We start from the raw sequence: 16,693 nt of genomic DNA, 5'->3' as shown, positions 1-16,693 counted from the left end.
TAATGTATTTCCATTGGGACTCATGTTTCTGCTTCATGTTGATGGTGACTACTTGGCACTCAGATTGGATTAGTAATGATTTCTTCCTCTCTGACGTCCAGAGACAAGAAAGAAGCGTCTGGTGTGAAATGATTGGGAGCAGTGGTCAGCTCAGGTAGTGCTGGATGCTCATCCTGGGCCTCGTGACCTTGACAGTGGTCTTCCTTGCTATGAAGAGTGGTGCTGTCATAATCTTAGTTCCAAAAAGCAGGGTGTAGGAAGAGGGGTAGGAAGAGAGAGGGAGAGATGAGAAAGAGGGTAATGGGGTATAAAACTTTGTAATGGATGAGCATGCTCCTGCTTCATGATCCATGGGCAGTGTCTGCGGCTGTTGAAAGGAAGTCATCCGTGGACACCACCCCGCTGCTCCTGAGTGGGGCCATGCTCTCTGTTTCTCAAATGGAGCCCAGGCAGCCTGTGCTTGTGTGAGTGTGCTGGGGATGGAAGCTGGATGGTGTCTGGAGAGTGACACCACTCTGACCTCTGTGATTTCCTTATATCCAGCCACCTTGTCTGGGATCCCCTGACCTCTCTCGGGTTTGTGTCTTCTTATGCCATGCTGGAGAAACCTTCTGGTGTCTGGCAGACTCGTGCGACACTTATCCTTCCTAATCTATTATTTAGGTATGGTCATCATTTCAAAAGTATTGTCTTACCACTATCACTTCCTCTATCATTTAGTAGGGCTTATGGAGAAAGACTAACAATAAATGTGGCCGTGCAAACACAAATATATCCAGAGATGATAAAATCTATTCATGAGAAAATAGTAAAAACTACCAATTGAAAGGTAACAAATGTGGTTGAAATCCAATTGCTCAAACATGTAAGATAGTAATAACTAACACTCCTAGAGAAATGTTCTGAGAGCTTTGCTTATATTAATGCATTTAATCCTCACAATAACTCTATAAACCTGGTACAATTATTATCTTCATTTTTGTTTTTACAAATGAGAAAACAGAAGCACAGAGATATTAAGCATTTAGCCCAAGGTTATACAGTTGGTAAGTCCTAGACCTGAATTTGAGCCTGGGCATTCTTGCTCCAGAGTCTGTGTACCTAATACATTTGGGTATAACATGCACAGATCCAAGCATGAAGAGACTGTGTGTGAGAGAAAACCACATAAACTTCAATTTAGAAGGCTCTGCTACAGGTCACGTAATTAAGTTGAGTCTCAATATCCTCATTAAAAATTAGGGATGACATGCTTGCTCACAAAGCCTGTGTTCAAAGAAAGCTTTCATGAGAAAACACTTAAGTCTAGGCCTGGTACAGAATGTGTGTGCAATAATGTTTTCTTCTTTCCTCTTATGTTTGTCTACACAAGTACCCGATGCATCAAATTCAATCTTCAGGTATACTGCTGCATGGCCTAGACAATATTATTAACATCTGCTGTTAGGTGTTAATTTATTGTGGCACATATATACCATGGAATACTATACAGCCATAAAAGAATGAGGTCATGTCCTTTGCAGGGACATGGATGAAGCCGGAAACCATCATTCTCAAGAAACTAACACAAGAACAGAAAACCAAACATCGCATGTTCTCACTCATAAGTGTGAGTTGAACAATGAGAACACATGGACACAGGGAGAGGAACATCACATTGGGGACTGTTGTGGGGTGGGGACTAAGGGGAAGTAGAGCTTTAGGACAAATACCTAATGCATGTGCAGCTTAAAACCTAGATGACGGGTTGACAGGTGCCACAAACCACCATTGCACATGTACACCTATGTAACAAACCTGCACGTTCTGCACATGTATCCCAGAACTTAAAGTAAAATACAATAAAATTTTAAAAAGAAAAAAGATTAAGTGCAGCATACAGAATAATGCCCCCTTCAAAGATATTCATGCCCTAACCCCTAGAAACTGTCATATTTTACCTTCATATGGCAAAGGGACTTTGCAGATTACTTTAAAATAGGGAGATTACTCTGGATTATTCAATACAATCACATGGACCCATAAAGGGAAGGGAGAAGAGTCAGAGAGAAATACAGCAGAAGAAGAGACAAAGGAGAGTCAAGGCATGAGAGGGGCCTCAGTACATCGATGCTGGCTTTCAAGATGAAGGAGGCCATGAGCCAGATGGCCTCTTTTGCATTAGTTCTCAGTTTACATCCAGAAAACAAACAGGGACCTCAGTCTTACAGTCACAAGGAACTGAATTTGATCAACAACCTGAGTGAACTTGAAAATGGGTCCTTCCCCACAGTTTCCCGAAAGGAACACAGTCCTGCTGACACCTTGACTTCAGCCTATAAGACTCTAAGCTGAGGGCTCTCCCTGAGCCACAATATATTATACCTGGACCTTGGATTTACAGAATTTGTGAGATAGTAAATGTTTTAAGCTGCCAAATTTGTGGTAATTTGTTACTGTGACAATAGAAAGTGAATGCAGGTACCTACTTTGTCCCAGGAACTCTGCCAGTTACTGGAAATATAGCTGGGACCTAGAAAGACTGGTATCCTGATATCTGGGACACAAGCTCACTTGAATGCAGCGTTCAGCAGAGGCCAGTTCTTTCCTGATCCTGCTGGAAGATAGTTCCTAAAGTAATTTTCTTGCCAGTGTGTGCCTCAGTCTCCACAGCTGTAAGACAGTAGTAATTGCACAGAGCTTTTCTCTGGAATTGAGGTGTAAAGACTTGTGAGCTATTGTCCATTTAGTCCTTGGATGAAAACTTAACTGCCTCCTGATGCTGAAATGCATCTCCCACAATATGTGATTGTGCTCCTCTGCTCATAGATGTGGTCTGCAAAGATGTTGCCTCCAGCTTAGGCGGGAGCACTTATTTAATCGAATAAATTAGTTGTCCAAATTAGTTTTTGAAAAAATTCCCCATGTGTATCTTTTCTTAGTGTGGTCCCTTTTGTAACTCTTTAGACAATGGTAATTATCAGATGAAAAAAAGAAAGTGGAAAAGACAACAAAAGGGTTCTCACTGTACTGATTGCAGACAAATTTGAGATCATCAGACAATTAGTTGCAACAAACCCAGGTCACATACAAACAAATGCAATTATGTAAAAATACAAAATACTTCCCTCAGCAAACAACCTTAAGAACTGAACAAATATTTAGATTTGCCAGCATCTGTTGAAAATCTGTATAAATCGTCTCCAATAAACTGAACAATGCTTAAGAAACACTTGTGTTAAATAACCTGAAAAGAAATAATTTGTATTTACTGAAGAATTACGTAAAACAAAGCCTCACTTGCCCAATATAATCTTATATGGAGAATTTACCTCCTGGGATAGGCTTTTTCTAATCATCTTGTCTAATTTATTATACTTGTAAGTCTGTCATTATATGATTTATTTTCTTTAGAGTACTGAACACTGTCTGACATTTATCTTATTTATGTAATTTGCTCATTGTCTCTTTATCTTCTAGAACATAAACTCTTTGAGGGCAAGGCCTTGCCTATCAGTGAGATGCTGTTTATGTTCCATCTGGCACCTACCTGAATTTTCCTCTAGAAAATCCTCAACCTTCTTCTGACCATTTATTTCAGGGAAGCAGATGCCACCCTGAACTTCAGTCTTTTTAATCCATATATCTATTCTTAAATTTTAAAATATTTAACTGACAAGTAAAGATTGTATATATCCAAGTAGTGCAATGTGATGATTTGATAAATGTACACATTGTGTATAATGATTGCCACAGTCAAAATAAGTAGCACATCCATCATCACCCATGCTGTATATTATATTAGCCCTCCAGAACTTATTCATCTTACAGCTGAAAGTGTGTAACCTTGGATCAACATCTCCCCATTTCTCTCACCTCTCATCCTCTGTTCTACTCTCTGTTTTTATGAGTTTGACTTTTTTAGATTCTGCATACAAATGAGATGATAGAGTATTTGTCTATTTCTAGTTTATTTCACTTAACATAATGTCCTCTAAGTTCATCTATGTTGCTGCAAATGGCAGAATTTCCTTCTTTTTTGTGGCTGAAGAATATTTCATTGTATATATGAACCACAATTTCTTCATTCATTCATTCATTCATCAATAGGCACTTAGTTTCCATGTTGTGGTTATTATGAATAAGGTCTTAATGAGAGTGCAAATGGGAATAAAATATCTCTTTAAGCTACTGATTTCTTTTCCTTCAAATATCTACCCATTGTATGGCAGTTCTATTTTTAGTTTTTTGAGGAAACTCCATACTGTTTTCCATAATGGCTGCACCAATTGCCTTCCCACCAAAAGTGTGCAAGAGTTCCTTCTTCTCCACATCCTTGCCAACAATTATTAACTCTTGTTTTTTTTAAAAAATAGCCACCAGACTTCAGCCTTGAAAGCATGTGCATACATGGCCCAAAGTAGTCAGCACATTCCATCCCACTGGCTAGGAGGATGGGTTTGTTACAGGCACATAACCAAAGTCATACCTATCAGGATGAATACGATTCAATTTTGGGACTTTTGTTTGAGCTTTTCCACTGGGTCTTAAGCCTCAGAGGAGGTGGGGCTAAATCTTCTGTTGCCATTTTACCTTTACATTGGCTTTATCAAAATAGTTGAAAGGCTAAGCCCAGAGATAGAAGAAAAGGGAATCTGATGGTATAATGTAGGCCCCCAATCCCGCCATGCTCATTTCAGCACTAACCATGGGATTTTTACTCATGGGGCAAATATATATTTTTCTCCAAACAAAGAGCTCCGATTGAATTCTAACTGATAATCAGAGAAAACAGAGAAGCATAAAGTACTATGGAATAATTGCTCTGCTAATCTGAGCACAAAATTTCTATAACTTAATTAAAAAATTGTGTGTGTGTGTGCGTGTGTGTGTGTGGTGTGATGTCTACCAGCTGCCCACCATCCTTTGTCTTAGGGTCTAATTAATTTAGAAAACTCAAGACAGGTGAAATGAAATAGTATATTAGCTATTCCCTAAAACAGCAAGTAAAATCTTTGACTTGTGGCTTTGAAAACTGTATATCATTTCTATTGTACCCAACTTGGCAGCTCTAAACCCATTGGGTAAGAACTTTCTACTTTTCTTATTGAATACCATCAGCCTTAATGCAGATTATTAGTAAGGCAGATTATTTTGAGTTCTTGTGATATTTCAAATTATGAAATTTGAAACTGTGATATTTCAGATTATGTTCCTATGTGTTTGGGCTACTATTGGATATCCAATGAATGCAGTTTATTTAAAAATCCCAACAAAACTAAACCAAAAAGCTCCAAACATAGTTACTTTACAAATGTTCTCTTAAGGATGACTGATTGATTGATGTATTGACATGAAAGGGTCAAGACAGCTGCACTGCTGGGTATACCAGTGGGCATGAGGGGGTGCAGTCATTAACTGGTGCTATAGCTCAACCTGTGGACCGGTGAGTTATTTTTTTTTTTTCAAAATTTTAATGTGAAGAAAAAGGAGGAGGAAGAACAGTATATCTAGAGAATTGTCTAGAAGTAAAAAGGCAGATTTGAAAGAAGAAGAGTTTACAAGCACCAGGATGAAAGTCAAGAATTTATCATCAGTCTTGCTCCTGAACATCCACTGGGAACATACTGCTATTTTATCAGTGAAAACTTTTTTTTGGTCTGGTCATAGATAGGAGCAAGAGAAATCATTTGAAAGTCCAGGCCTTAGCAACTGTGACAAATTTACAAAGAGAAAAAAGGCAAAAAGATATAAGGACAGACATTTAGAATATGCATCCAATGGATTCAATCAAAACTGAGTGCTTTCATCCTGAAGGCAATCACAGCAAACACAATTGGAAAGCATCACAAATACCTTCAGCAAATGTCTAAAAATAAATCCAAGATTTTAGACTTTAGATCCATGTAGGATCAAGAAGATCCAGTGTGAGCGTGGTGGTGCACGCCTGTAATCCCAGCACTTTGGGAGGCTGAGGTGGGTGTATTGCTTGAGGCTAGGAGTTTGAGACCAGCTGGCCAACATGGCAAAACCACATCTCTATTAAAAATACAAAAATTAGCTGGACGCGGTGGTGCATGCCTGTAATCCCAGCTACTTGGGAGGCTGAGGCATGAGAATTGCTTTAATCCAGGAGGCAGAGGTTGCAGTGAGCCAAGTTCACACTACTGCACTCCAGTTGGGCAACAGAGTGAGAGTCTGTCTGTCTCAAAAAAAGCAAAAAAATAAAAAAAAAAAGAAGATCCCAGAGACAAGGACAGACTGAGATTTCAGAGGAGGACTGGCCAAACACCCAGCAAGAGTTGGAGACCTGGGCCCAGGAAGACCTGTGTTTCTTTTCCCTTCTAAGGAAAAGAACTTCAGTGAAGGAAAAAAAAAAAAAAGTCATGAATCCAGTTAATCCAAAATTAAAGTATCAAGAGTGACTCAACACTGAGCCAGTAAATAACCAACCTAGAATTTTTCCAATTCCATACATATAACAGGAGTTAAATGACTCATGTCTCAAAAGAGGAAAGCATAAAGCAGGGGTCACTGTGGAAATGTTTCCTTTACCTGTCAGACCCTAGGCTTGGTCAACGGAAGGTAGACAGCTCAAGAATATCCACTGTGAAGAAACTGCCAACACAAACAGTCTGACAAAGTCTGGCAATGAGCAATAAGAGGGAATTTGGATATGTGGGTGGAGTAATTGGAAGTTGGCAATAGGCAAACAGCAGAGGTACAGAGAAGCAGAGGGTCTCAGATGGATAGGATTCAGGACTCCAGAACTGAGAGCTCTGGCTGAAACAAAGCAAGAACACTTTGTCTAAAAAATCCTGGACTAAAGAGTAAGACACTAAGAATAAAAGTCAAATATGAGACAACTGGATAAATATGTGATGTCTAGATCTCAGGCACAAGGCAACATCTTTTTCTGGTCAGGCAGGGATCTCTTGAGCCTTGATTTTGTGCTCTTTTGAACCTAGGGTGAAGTTCAGTCTGCTGTGAGAAGCTGTGAAATCCCACATCTGAAGATCAGTTGGACATGTGGGCAGAGAAGACAGTGAAGCTCATCCCTATCTTTATTCCTCAAAATTCTGTCCTTGGTCTTTCTGTCCTAACTCTCCCTGGTTTCAGCTTCCTCATGGCCTCAGTATATACTGAGACCTTTTCCAGCTCTCTTTCTGTATGCATATAAAACTACCTATTAAAACCTGTCCTCAGAAGTTCCTGGGACGTGGGCTGTTTGCGGCAGCCACAGCACAGGATATAATTATGTGACCTCAGGTCATCTAGGAAGCTATCTTCAGGACTATCTTTTAGGAGATTAATGATTCATGTGATCTCATCATTCATCCATTCAAAGCATATTTACTTAATGGAATCAATGAAATCTCTACTTTCATGGAATTCACAGTCTATAACTACAGTTCCATTTCTTAGTCCTAAATCCCAGAGACATTTCAGATTCAGTGTGTTCTGAAGTCACATCATATCAATGAGAAAACACAATTTGTTGTGTAGTGTGGTGTGTCTGACATGTTGCAGGTTTCAATGGCTTTTCATTAAACAAAAAACTTGTTGATTTCAGGAAATAGCTTAGTAAATAATAGTTTCCATGATCTAGTCACCTGACTTGATTGAATTAAACTGCTCTATTCTAACACCTTCTAAACAGTCTACAAATTGGTAATGTACAAGTAAAAAAAAAACTTTAAGTGCACAATTTTACATTTATTACAGCTCTATGTTTCTTATGTAGAATGTAAATAACTAAAAATAATAAAATTTTACTACCCAGAGATAATCACTCCTAATCACTTATAATTATCTGGCATATAGCTTTCCAGATTCCCATACATATATGTTGATGCTCAGTAACTGTTTCATGTTTTGCTTTTTATATATTATATCATAAATTACCTTTTCATATTAGATATATTTCTATAGTATAATTTTGCTGACTACCTACAATCCCATCTTACAGATGTGCTGTAATTTATAATCTCATATTGCTTGAATATAGCTTGTCACTAGTATTTTCACTGTCACAAATAATGCTATGGCAAACATCTTATAATTATATCTTCATGACTACTTATGACTATTTCCTCCAGGACAAATTCTTAGGAGAGCTTATAGGGTAAAGGATATGCAAAAATTTCAACATTTTTGCTTCTTATGTTGTCAAATTTAACTCCAGCAAAATTTTTCCCCAAAATTACAATCAGGAATCAATTCCTTATTATATCATGAACCTGACTATATGAGTTCTTCTGATAAATGATGCAACTACTTATTACATCTTCTATTTCCCTTCCATTGCATGAACCCTGCCTTTAACAATTGAAATATGCAATTTCATATTCAGATCTAACACCTGAAATTCTAGTGGTTAGGTCCTATTAGTTCATTTGTAATCGCATATTAGATAAAACTATTGCTGAAAATTTATTTAAATGTAACAAGTGGCCTGAGTCCTGATGTCAGGTTAATCTCATGTTGGTTGGACCTTTGGATTGTAGTGGAACATGGAGGACTTTTGAGCTCCAAGGAGCTTTAAGAAGTGCATGTTTTCATAGTAGTCCTGGTACAAGAAGCTTTGTTTTCTTAGGCATCTGGAGAGACAGCAGATGACATGGGTGGCTACTCCCTCTCCTTCTATTGTGCTTCTTGAACCCTGTTGAAGCCAGAATTTTGTGAAACTTCAGAATGTGGGTTATGAGACCTCTTTTCTTGCTTTTAATTTTAAATTCCTTTTGACACATCTTTAAACTGTCTTCCTAATTTCTCAAAGATGACTATGTCCAAAGATCTTTGATTTCTTCCAGTATTGTCTCAGAAATGTCAGAAGTATTCTATCCTGGAAAGAGCTCACTGTCTGGTGGGGAAGGGTGGTAGATTAAAGACATTTATTAATACTTGGCTGCTCCTCCTTCAAGAGGTACATTCTCACTACCTTGTCCCAGTCTTGGATGGCTTTGTGACCTGCTTTGTTCAATAAAAAGCGAAGGTGGTGGTGCTATCCAAGTTCTAGGCTTAGCCCTTAAGAAGACTGGCAACTCCCACTTTTTTTCTCTTGTGCAGCTGCTGTGCTGTAAGAAGCCCAAGCTCAACCACTGAGTGATTAACCAGCATGTGGAGAGAGGCCTTAGACAATGAGATGTCATCGTTGATGTTTTGCTCTCGGCATCTGAATGCAGCTGCATGAGTGACCTCAACTACTACAACACTTAGCAGAAGAATGGCCCTGCTGAAACTGGTTGGCCCATAAATACATGAAAACTTTTAAAAAATGCTATTGTTTTAAGCTAGGAAGTTTTGAGATGGTATGTTACACAGGAATACATAACTAAAACAAAGATAGACAAATAAGTGTACAAGTTCAATTCACTGGCTATAAAATAGTTAAGTGAGAGATCATAGGTGGCTGTCTACTTTTATATGGAGGAATCAGAAAAGGCTTCCATGGAGAAATGATATTCTACTTGAACTTCGAGAGATGAAAATGTTTCTGGACAGATGAGGGAGAGTCTCTTCGATGGAATGAATATTCCAGAGGATGACTTGGAGGCCAGGAATAATATGACATTCTCAAGTGAACTGATAACCTAATATTGACAATGATTTTAATTTGATGGCTTAGAGAGAAACTGTGTAAAATCAATAGGAATAATAACAGGAATACCATACTTGTCTTTCTTTTGTATCAATTTATCAGAAGAGAAGACCTTGTAATTGACATATTTCACCTATTTACGTTCTACAGTGCCAACATTTTCTCAAGGACTAATGAGACAAAAGGAACTGCATTTGTTGAAAGGCCGCGTCTGATCCTCATTTACTATTCTAACTAAATGATTAATTCATTCCAGAAACAAAAACAAAGACACAGTCATATTATAAACATGAATTCCTCAAGAAACCCGTCTGTGGACCACCTAGGAGGCACTTGGGGACCACCAGTCAGGATTGGTTTGGGCAAGATTATGAAGTGGTTGGAGTTCATCTTGGTGTTCCCAGCCTCTCATTTTTGTGTCTTTCAATCTGCTTCATGTCTCAGTAGCACTAGGCTCTCCACTTTTCTGTGAAAATCTGCTTCTCAGAAAAGATCAGATGCACGTGTTCTTACTTAGAAGTATGATCCCCAGAAGAGGGCTATTGTTTCCAAGAAGGATATCCATTTTACTTCTGAGAAGACAAGGTTTTAAGCTAAGGAATGATTCTGCGATGGCATTTTCTTTTTTTTTTTTAAAGTAATTTAGTGTGAAAGAATTTGCAGACAGGGAAGGGGAGAAAACATGTTGCCTTCTCACTTCCCCTCTAATCACGTCCTGAATTAAGAGACTGCTTATCTTTTAGAGTGAATCCATTGAATGAGTCATTAAAGGGAGTTCGCCATGTTTAAGCCACAAAGCCAAGTGTTGTGGGGGATACAATAGTTATAATAAAACCAGTCCCCACCCTCAAACATCTCGTTGTCTAGTAGAAGAGAGAAGAAACAGCAACTGATAACAATAAACTAAGGCAGAATAAATCATAGGTAAAACATATACAAAATACTATATGAGAGCCCCTCAAAAGAAAACGATTATTTCTAGATTATGAAAGTTGTGAAAGTGGACTAGTGGTCAGAGGTGGGTGGGGACAGGGAAGGGCAGGAGGAAATGTGTGGCCAGTACTTTCAACCCTACCTATGATGCATTGGAAAATGGAGGCCCATAAAGGTAAGTAACTTCCCAAGGTAAACTAGTTAGTGACTGGCATGGCGGGAACTTAAGGAGAGTGAAGGAGTGTGGAGGGATGTAGTGGAAAGCGGTGTAGGAATCAGATTTTAACTCTGTGCTAAGGAATTTAATTTAATATTCTGGGAATAAGGGGAGCTTTTGAAGGTCTTTTGTTTGTTTGTGGGGCGGAGTGTGTTGCTGGGTGAAATATGACATGATAGATACATAAGATAATTTACTTAATATTGCGAAGGATGAATTAGAAAGAAAAGAGTTTGCACGCAGGGAGACATATTACAATGACTCATCCACCCATTTATCTACCTTTCAACAAAAATTTAGTCAGAATCTACTGTTTCCCAGGCATTACAAAATGTTGTGGCAACAATCTGGTGAACCAGTGTGAGATAAGAAAGTGAGTGAGCTAGAAAGTTCACAGTAGTGATTTAATGTAGGGCTGGGACCATCCTTTTTATGTTTGCCCTTTGGTGTTTTTCTCAAATACAGGCATGGTCCTTTCACCACTGTCCAAGTTATCTCTCTGTAAGCCACTGGATACCTGGCTTTGTATCATCTTATCGGGGAAAAGTGACCTCATGGCCACTGGCTTGCTGTAAGAAGGAGGGGTGTGGGTGATGGGGAGGCTCTGGCCACCAGTATTGGATGGAAGTGGAGATTCTGAATCCAGAGCATCTTCCCTGAAGCCCAGAGGGAGCAGAGCCTTCGACATGCCCTCTCCATCTCACTCACTTTTCCCTCCCTGATAATACCTTGTGATTTTCTCTGAATGTCTTGTTCCCAGGACTTGCTGTCTCTGCAGATTGATAGGGACCTAGCATTTGGACTGAGGATCAAAGAAATAGTACAGAATAAATGTCTAAATACAAAAATTAACCTCAAAACATCTAAATCACACATGCAAATGATGCCAGCCTTTATCAGCTTTGGGGAATGCTGCCTCTTCATTAGCGCTACCTGAAAATGCAGTCAAAGATGGCGTTGATCAAAAGGGCTATCTCAGCTGCAGGGGCTACAGGTCACTAAGGAGAGTGATGGAGGTGAGTAGTGTGTTCCAGGGTGTGAACTGAAGGGGAAAATGGCAGGGTGAAGCAGCCATCCAAAGATCTTCACGGCTATTGCCATATTACCAGTTTGCATTTATTTCTTTCAAATTTGTTGATATCCTTGGTTCTCTTTTACCATCTGACTTCACTTTTCTACCCTTTCTTTAAAATGAGTACCATATCCAAAGTTGTCTCCTTTTTGCGTAATTATTGATTTTTCTTTAATCGGATTAATGTCTTTTTTTAAAAATGGACTATTTTTTAGAGCAGTTTTTTTTTTTTTTTTTACATTTACAATAAAACTCTGTGGGAAGTAGAGAGATTCTTCATACACCCCTTGCCACTACACACTCACAGCCTCACCTGCTATTAACACCCTGAATCACATTGGTACATTTGTTACAATGGATGAACCTACATTAACACCTCATTGTCACCCAAAGTCCGTAGTTTACATTAGTGTTGGTGCTTTACATTCTAAGGTTTTAAACAAATATTTAATGACATGTATCCACTGTTACAGTGTCACGCAGCATATTTCACTGCCCTAAAATTCCTCTGTGCTCTGCCTATTCGTTCTTCTCTATCTCCAGTTTCTGGCAGCTAGCGATCTTTTTACTATCTCCACAGTTTTGCCTTATCCAGAATGTCATAGAATTGGAATCATACAATATGTAGCCTTTTTAGATTTGCTTTGATTACTGTTTCTTTTAAAGTACAAAGTGATCTTCTGTGTTCTTTTGTCTCTAGTGGAACTATCTTTTCTTTGACAATGTAAACTTAGGAGAGGATTTTTTTCTGGGATCAGCTTAATGAAATACAGGAAGTGATGTCTTTCATAAAAGCATTTTGTTCCATGGTGCCATTGAAATGGATGCAATTATATTATCATGCTCTAAAATTAGACTTACCTTGTCAGTTAGGAAACAACATCCTGAGTGGAAGAGTCTCTATGTGCTTGGGATCAGAAACTCATTGGAACTGTCTCTTCCATGGTGAGAAGACATGGGTTTTGGGTATGTATTTAGTGGTTTATCTCACTAATAACTGAATCATCATTTTTTTGCCTTCCATTTGATTTTGCATAAATGCTTCCTCTATGGCCTACAACATGTGTTCCATTGAAATTGGAAGATGAGAGACTGCCATCTGGGCAGTCTGGGCTACTCACACCATTGAACCAGCAAATCTAGAAGGGGTTACTCTAGTAGCCAGTGTAATTGATGCTGAGAAAGTTGGATTGTTACTCACAGTGGGGACAAATAATATGTCTGGAACCTAGGAGGTTCTCTGGGGGTGCCTCTTAGTACTTTCATAGCCAGTATGAAAAGTTAATGAAGAACTAGTGTAACTATAAAGAGGCTGGACCACTGAGTATTTAGACCCTTCAAGAAGGTTCAGATCACCCACCATGGAAATACTCCCAGCTGGCTGAGGCCCTAGTTAGGGGCAAAGGAAACTTGGAAAGAATAATGAAAGAAGGAAGTTACAAATTCCATTACAGCCTCATGTCCACTTAGGATCACAGGAAATACGCATGTTGTTTCTTTGCTTGTTTTGTTTGTATTATCTGTTATCTTCTTCTCTCTCCTTTCTTTTACTATTTTATACACGTTTTGTTGGAGGTTAACTTTACAAATTAGTATTTGGTTAAAAGTCAATTCAGAAAGGACCTTGGCTGAATTCGAGGAGTAATTGACATAGTGCCCAGATGGATACAAAGACTCTCTGGACTTGTGTCTTTTCATTTAAGGAAGAGGTTGAGAATGTCTTCATTTGTAATAAGAATAGTTGCATCTTGTTAGGCTGAAACACAAAGTTGCTTTTATCACTGTACAGAAGTTAAAATAATAGAAGGATATGCATGGATGCTGAGTACCCAAAAGTGTGGACGGTGCCCGCTTCTTGATATTATCTCTTAGCTCCAGACCTACCCCTTTACACTCAACTGAGTGTTGCTGGGCTAGGACTGTGCAAACCATATTTCTGTTTAGCTAGATGGCTCCTGGTTATGCTCTGCTAATAGGGGACACTAGATGGGGGCTTTGAGGCTAGAGGAGATAAAGAAAGACTGCTCCTTCCTGGATGCTTCTAGTTCCTGTGAAAATGACCCTGGTTATGTTTCTTCAGTTCATAAATGAGAGTGCCTTCCTGGAGCAGCCTGAGAGTCCTGCTTGCAGCATTTGCAACAATTGCAGAGCTCTCCTCATCTGCCCCTCAGGGATAAAAGCAACTGATGAGCCATGCCTTTTTCTCAGGGGTCTCCGTTTCTTCTGCAGGGCTCCTCTCCAAGATTCTAGAAATTTAAATTCTAATCTTTATTTCTCCCAGCCCTTGGGATGGTAGCTGTTTCCTGCAGCTGCTACCTCTCTGATACTTCAGTGTTCTCTTTCTGGCTTTTCAGTTATCTAGGTAGATGAGGTGTATCAAGGAGATGATTTGGAAATATAAGTAAAGATTTTCTGTCTGAAAAGTGAACTAAAACTCATCTATGGACCTGTTGGTCCTGTCAATCGCCATTTGCTGCAAAGGTACTAGCTGCCTGAGATTACCAATAAGCATCTCTCACTGAGACGGATGAAGCCAATGTTTTCATTGTTTACCTACCTAAAAAATTTTATACTATACTCTTTCTGCTGTCTGTTGACTGGACTCTGACTCTGAAATAGTGCTTAATAAGATGGAGTTGTTATAGAGAGATCAATTTCAAAGAGGACATTGTCAATCCCAAATTCTAATCCCACCACCCAGGATGTACTAACTCTTGCACGCACAGATGAGCGATGAGGTGTTTTTGTGAGAATCCTCTGAAGTAAACAGGGCGGGGGATGATATCTGCTCTGGCACGTTTGTAGGGCTCTTGAGGAAACAGAATACAATAGTGCAGTAAGCAAGGTTTGGTCAGTCTTAAAGAGCTGCAGACTTCAGGGACTGGGATCACAAAAGCTAAAGACATTCTTTAATGAAGACATTGGCCTCATCTGTCTTGCTGAGAGATGCTTATTGGTAACCTCAGGTAGCTGGCGCCCTTGCAACTAATGGAAATTGAGAGGACCAACAGGTCCATAGATGAGTCTCAGTTCTTTTTTTAGATAGAAAATCTCTACTCATATTTCCAAATGAACCTTACCTCCTCCCAATTGCTACTTCCAAATGTTACCCATGTTCTATTTTAGTCTTGCCTGGTTATGATAAATATGTCAACATGATTATTGTTGCTATTTTACTTTTATATTTTTGATTAAACCTGGTCTTCTTATGGCCTAAAGCATGCTGAATTGGCTTACTCTAGGGGACTGGATTCTAATTCCATTTCTGCTTCTTGCTACCTGTAAACCAGTTATTTTACCCTTCCTGGGCTCCGTTCCCTTATCTGCAGATTGGAAATAATCAGTCTTGTCCTGTCTGTCTCACAGGGCTTTTATACTCATACAGAAGTGTTTTGCAGATTCAAAGGTGCTCTCAGGGATGTTACTACTATTGCTGGTAGTGTTTATGGTCATGGGAATTTAAGATAGTTTTAAAAAGATCCCGTAAGCAGTGTCTGGAAATAGCACTTTATGGATTAGCATTAAAATTTGCTATTTCAAATCCTTTCCACTGCCGTACATTAAATATATACTGGTAAAATATGTGGTATTGAATTTCAACAAAGCATTAATTTCTGGAACAAGATCAGACTCTTCAGCATATTTCCAGGCAGTTTTGATCCCATGAATTTGTCCTAATACTGCAACCACTTGCTTGTGTCTGAAAGAGTGATTACATGTAAGAAACATTCATGCCTCAAGGAAGAAAAGACTGACAAATGAACACTCAAAGATTCCAGAACCAGGAACAACTGATTCCAAGGTTTTAAATATCAGAGACTTATATAGTAGAGGGGACATGCATGCCGGAGCTGCGGAACAGTAGTGTGGAAAATACCACAGCCCAAATTATTTCTTTAATGGTCTCCAAAATAAATGGTTGCCAACCAAACCATACTTGCCATACCTTTTTCTTTTGGCTACTGTTTTGAGCTGCTTCTAGACACAAAAGGGAAATGGAGAATGAAGTCAATTATCTGCAGAACTCATGCTAACAAGCAGTAAAGGCTCATTACATACTTATTAATTCATAAAAAATCAGTTATGTCTGACTTATTTGTTTTGGCTGTCTATATTGATTAGATTCATTGTACAATTGCTAAACAGTTGAAAGATGAAAGGATATGGTTCACTTAAGAAACAATGCAGACATTGTTTGTTTGTGTGTATGTGTACTTGTGTGTGTGTGTGTGTTGTCTTCATTTCCACTGTAGAACTATTTAAATTTAATAAGACAGTCGAAACAACTCCTGCCAAAATAACACAAATGACATGGTTAACAGATAGTGAGCCTCAAAGTCACATGGCAAGCTGTCTCTTCATTGAAAAGGTATATATGTTCATGCATAGAAGCAAAAGCAAATTACCACTCCCTCCTGGTGAATTATTGGATGACTCTCCAGTTGTGAGCCTGTGAAAATCATAAGGAACTAATTTTAGCTTTTTATTAGATCTTTCCCAGATAGATTACAAATAGTTTATAGATCTCCCTAAATCTTTGCCAAATTATTTTCCACCTTAAAAAGAATATTGTCATTTAAGGCTACTGTCTCAGATAATGTTTCCTGTCACTCAGAATTGCAGAGTTAGACTTCTGAAAATCATCAAAGTGCCTGTGATTCACCACAAGACTCTTGTTTGTGTCAGCTGACGTAAGACTGTTAAAAAACGTATGGCTTTTTAGATATTTTACTTCTTAGCCATACATGGTTTTCTAGTGAGTTAGTTCTTTTTCCATCAGCCTTGATGTGGTCTGGAAATGTGATTTGTAGCATAGCATATAACTTATAACTGAGGACATCTTTTGTATATACTATTGTGTCTCAGAGGGTTAAATGAACTCTCCGATGAA

The sequence above is a fragment of the Pongo abelii genome, chromosome 11 (assembly GCF_028885655.2).
Source record: "Pongo abelii isolate AG06213 chromosome 11, NHGRI_mPonAbe1-v2.0_pri, whole genome shotgun sequence".
Classification (NCBI taxonomy): domain Eukaryota; kingdom Metazoa; phylum Chordata; class Mammalia; order Primates; family Hominidae; genus Pongo; species Pongo abelii.
Note: the sequence above shows the minus strand (reverse complement) of the source record.